Source organism: Primulina tabacum, chromosome 14 (genome assembly GCF_025594145.1).
Source record: "Primulina tabacum isolate GXHZ01 chromosome 14, ASM2559414v2, whole genome shotgun sequence".
Taxonomy (NCBI): domain Eukaryota; kingdom Viridiplantae; phylum Streptophyta; class Magnoliopsida; order Lamiales; family Gesneriaceae; genus Primulina; species Primulina tabacum.
In genome coordinates, this window is record NC_134563.1 from 7,538,496 (window position 1) to 7,544,495 (window position 6,000).

The following is a 6,000-nucleotide window of genomic DNA, read 5'->3' on the forward strand; positions in this document are numbered from 1 at the left end:
CAAATCGCAACGGAAGTTTAAAAATTTTATTTTAACTATCAAAATGTTTGGACACTCGTATGGTTTAAATTGAATAAACATACATATAATTTTAAAGAATATATCTTTAGTGAATTAATTTCACTTGACACCAACTACTCAGATATTAGCGGATGTAGCTCTTATTGTATGTCCCTACGAACTTTCTTCGAATCTCCTTCTCCGATCTCCGAATAAGGTCCACGATCGGATTACTTCTCCCTCTTCTAACTTGCACTAGAAAGTATAGAAGATATTTTGCGTAGAGATAGAACACGAAGAAGAAATCGACTCACTACCTATTATTTTGGACAAGCCCAATTTTTTTCTTTAAAGAGAAATAGAATTTTGAGAGCTGAAAATTTTTGTTGCAAAACCCCGAAGGTTTCGAATGCATCCTTTATTTTATTATATAAGAATAAGACAAAATTATTTCAATAATAATCTTCCTTTTACTTAATTAATTAGATTTAATTAAGTTAATCAAAAATTCTTATTTTTATGCCATTCTTGGCCAATCTCGAATTAATACATAAATTTTGATAATATTAGGCATCAATATTATTTTGCTTTGTGTGCAAGTTTTTAAAATTATTGTATCATAAATATTTTCATATTACATAAATCAATATCATATTTAATAAAAACTTAAAGAGCTATATTTTAATTCATTAAAATACAATTTATTTATTAAATCTCATTTGAACTTTAAAAAATTAGCATGATAGGTTTATACTCTTACAAGCTCATTATTCATACTCCCATTACATTAATCTCATCATAATCCCGATCGGTGATCAAATATCATCGACGTGATAATTTCAACTTGTTTGTTATTATGATGCACACTTTTGTTTTGTGGGGATCCGGGCTCTAACTCAATTCTTTTCGGGATTAATCGGATCTTTATTCAAAAATGTGGGTCAAAATTTTACTTTTTAACATTAATTCAGATGTATATAAACAAGCACAAGATAGTTCTTTATTTTATTTCAATAAACATAATTACATGTCTTGTTCTAATACATTCATACAAACCAGTGTTTAATACAAACTACAACCACAAGTAGTACAAGTCTAGTAAGAAACAACTAGTAATCTTCGGCGCGCGAAGTCACCACGCTATCTCGAACTCATCTCTGTCGTGACCCAGATCCTGCCCCACCTGTTGTTATGCACATATACAGACATAACAACAGCCGGAAACTCCGGTGAGAACAAATCCCAGTATAAAACATGCATGCATGCTAATACATAATCATAAATCATGCATGAAAGCAATAACAATGGGTTCCATAGTCTATGAAACCAATCTATATGAGCATGCAATTCAAATCAAATCATGTCTTGACTCGACTCGACTCTACTCTAGGGATCTCGGTGTGAATAAGACGTCACTATCTGTCACCTACCCTCCCAATCGGGGTAACTGTACATCTTATTCCTAGACTTCGGCCCTGTCTGTATCGAATGTCTACAATCGGATTGAATCTGATCCGAAGCGTCGATACCACCGAACGTCTAGTTTGGCAAGTCTGCCAATAACTCTTCTATCTCAAATGCTTGAATATAAATCTATAAACAAGGCATCATCATATCAAGGGATTAGAATATAAGTCCATAAACAAATCAAAATCATATCAAAAGATAGACAACAATTCTAGTATGTGATTTGGTTGGGAAACTCAAATTGAATCTCATTTGAGTTGTGTCTTCCACAAACAAAACATGAATTATACCTTCTTGTCGTCGAAATAAATCGAAGTCTCGCAGTAGGGATATCGAACCTGTCAATCCAAATCTGAAATGACAATGTTGAGATGCACAATATCAAATCACAAATCAAACTAATACTAGTACGGTTCAATATCAAATCTTGATACAATTCGACGGTATAACGGCATAGTTTCTCGATACCGGTCCATTCAAATCTCAACATATCTCAACAAATCCTAATCCTCAACTCATAATCAGCACAATCTATGTATCATATCTCAAAATCTGCATAAGCTCATACATATATATGCTGGAAATTCATAACAATTGCATATGCCCTCATTTTCTCGATCCGTTTACGTTTCTACGATGTCCATAATCTCAAGAACATATGATTATAAGCATAACAGAATTTCCCCAACACGTAAACTTCAAAACATGCTGAAACATAACCAAACTTACATCCTTTGATAGCCCTTGAAGAGAGGAGCTCAAAACCGAAATCGGATTAAAGTTTGGATGTGTGAATCTTTCAAAATCACAAGCTTAAGAGCACAAGAAAAGTTGAAGCTTTCTCCCCTGAATCTCTCGGTTCTATCTGTTGAAGAAGGAAAGGAACAAGGACAACTCATTATATTGCATGGTTAAGGGCAAGTGTTTAATTCTTCAGCAAACACGTATGACCGCGGGTGCGGTAGCTCATATACCGCGGCTGCGCTCAAGCTTCGGCAGGCTATCCAAAAATTCAGAAAAATCGACCGCAGGTGCGGTCACTTCAGCACCGCGGGTGCGGTGTTGCTACTGTAAAAATGGCCAACTCTCTGCCCATCAACCGCGGGTGCGGTGACCCTACTGTAAAAATAGCCAACTTTCTGTCCATCAACCGCGGGTGCGGTCTTGTTCATAGCGCGGGTGCGGTCTATACTTCATGCAACTCTTCATAATCTCATTTAATGCCTCTCATTACCTGTCATGCATTCTCATATCTTCGAATATCACACATCAATGAAGACTAATGAATCTCAAGCCTTACATTTCTCCCCCTCGAAGAAATGATTTCGTCCTCGAAATCGCAGGCCATCAATCATATCATAAATGAAAACAATATAATCAAAAGCTGAATAAACACTCACATCATGTAAACAACTCGGGATATTTCTGTCTCATATCTGCTTCTGTCTCCCAAGTCTCTTCTTCAGTGCCATGACGACTCCACTGGACTTTCACTAGCGGAATAGTCTTCGTTCTGAGCTGTTTTTCTTTCCGATCGAGAATCTGTATCGGTTGCTCAGTATAACTCAAAGTCTGATCAATCTCAGCTTCGTCAGGCTGAATGACATGAGAAGCATCAGGCATATATCTACGCAGCATTGATACATGAAATACGTCATGTATTCCAGATAGAGAAGGAGGAAGAACTAGTCGATAGGCTTCGATCGCCAATCTTTTCAAGTATCTCATAAGGACCGATGTATCTAGGAGACAACTTTCCACGCTTGCCAAATCTGACAATGCCTCTGAAAGGAGAAATCTTCAAAAACACTCTGTCTCCTTGTTCAAATACTAACGGTCTACGTCTAATATTGGCATACTTGGCTTGTCTATCATGTGTCGTCTTCATTCTCTTCTGGATTATCTTTACCTTCTCAGTCATTTCACGAATCATATCAGGCCCAAGTTCTGGTACCTCAGATATATCATCCTAGTATAGAGGAGATCTGCACTTCTTGCCATATAATGCTTCAAACGGTGCCATCTCTATGCTCGTTTGATAGCTGTTGTTGTACGAGAATTCACATAACGGTAGTGAATCTTGCAAACTAGTGCCGAAATCTAGCACTACAGCTCTCAACATGTCCTCTAAAGTCTGGATTGTCCGCTCTGACTGTCCGTCTGTCTGGGGATGATAGGCAGTACTCAAGTGCAATGTCGTACCTAAAGCTTGCTGCAAACTGTGCCAAATTTGTGAAGTGAATCGTGGATCACGATCTGATACAATAGACTTCGGCACACCATGCAATCTGACTACCTCCCTGACATACAACTCTGCCATCTGATCGTGTCGATATGTCATTCTGTATGGAATAAAACACGCTGATTTGGTCAATCTGTCAATAATGACCCAAATCGCATCATAGCCCCGGGATGATCAAGGTAATTTCGTCACGAAATCCATGGAAATGTGATCCCATTTCCACTCAGGAATAGATAAACTCTGAAGTAAACCTCCGGGCTTCTTTCTCTCGACCTTTACCTGTTGGCAATTCAAGCACTTAGACACGAATTCTGCAATATCTGACTTCATCTGTTTCCACCAGAATTGTGTCTTCAAATCGTTGTACATTTTCCTGCCACCAGGATGAATGCTAAACCGACTACAGTGCGCTTCTGACAAAATCTGTTGCTTCAGCTCTGCAACATCTGGCACTACCAGACGGTTATTCACATACAGAACATAATCATGTACCCGATATTCAAACTGATGTCCTGATCTGACCATCTGAATCGACTTCTGCACATTCTGATCAGTTCTTTGGGCTTCCTTGATTCTCATAATCAAATCTGGCTCAACCTGAATTGAAGCAAGTCTCAGCGATCTACTATCTGTGTCAAATGCTAAACCAGACAAACAGCAATCTTCAATTAAATTTGAAACACCTATCGTCGACAAGGATAAAGTACAAACTTTTCGACTTAAGGCATCTGCTGCTGCATTTGACTTCCCTGGATAGTATTTGATTTCACAATCAAAGTCTTTCAACAAATCGAGCCATCTGCGCTGTCTCATGTTCAATTCTGACTGAGAAAACAAATATTTTAGGCTTTTGTGATCAGAGTAGATCTCAGATTTCTCGCCATAAAGATAATGACGCCAAATCTTCAATGCAAATACGATCGCCGCCAATTCAAGATCATGAATGGGGTATCTTATCTCGTGTGGCTTCAGCTGTCTCGAGGCGTATGCGATCACATGACCTCGTTGTATAAGAATACATCCCAGTCCTCTGTGAGATGCATCACAATATACAACGAAATCGCCAGTACCTGAAGGAATCATCAAGACAGGTGCACTGGTCAGTCTCTTCTTCAACTCTAGAAAGCTAGACTCACAATCCGCAGACCACACAAATGGCGCATTCTTCTGTGTCAACTGGGTAATCGGCTTCGCAATACTGGAGAAATCTTTAATGAATCGTCGATAGTACCCTGCCAGACCCATGAAACTGCGTATCTCTGGCACAGAAGTCGGTCTTGGCCAACCGATCACAACTTCAACTTTACTCGGATCTACAGAAATACCGTCTCCAGATATGATATGACCCAAGAATACAACCTGTCTCAGCCAAAACTCACACTTCGACAGTTTAGCAAATAATCTTTCATTTCTCAACGTTTGCAACACAATTCTCAAATGATCGGCGTGCTCAGTCATACTCTTGGAATACACCAAAATATCATAGATAAAAACAATCACAAACTCATCTAAATACCTCTGAAAGACACGGTTCATCAACCCCATAAACACCGCTGGAGCATTCGTTAAACCAAAAGGCATGACAACAAACTCATAATGTCCATACCTGGTTCGGAATGTTGTCTTCGATATATCAACATCTCTAACTCTCAGCTGGTGATATCCAGATCTCAGATCGATCTTGGAATAAACAGAGGATCCCTGCAACTGATCAAATAAATCATCGACACGAGGCAATGGATATTTGTTCTTTACCTGTCGCCTTGTTCAGTTGCCGGTAGTCGATACACAATCTCATTGAACCGTCTTTCTTTCGTACAAAAAGTACTGGAGCACCACAAGGATATACACTGGGTCTGATATATCCCTTGGCTAGAAGATCTTCTAACTGTGCTTTCAATTCTTTCAATTCTATCGGCGCCATCCTATACGGAGCTCTCGAAATAGGAACGGTACCCGGAATGAGATCAATGCTAAAATCTACCTCTCGAACTGGAGGTAATCCTGGAATCACGTCAGGAAATACATCTGCAAACTCCCATACTACTGGCAAATCTGCCAATGCCGAGCTCGATTTCTGTAGATCTACAGAATAAATAAGGAACCCCTCTGCTCCTTTTTGCAACAATCTACTCATAGTCAAAGCAGACACTAAGGGAATCCGAGATCTGGAACCCTTACCGTAGAATTTCCACTCTTCTGTCATTTCAGGTCTGAATCTGACAATCTTGTGAAAACAGTCTACGGTAGCTCTGTACTTAGTTAATATGTCAATCCCGACAATACAATCA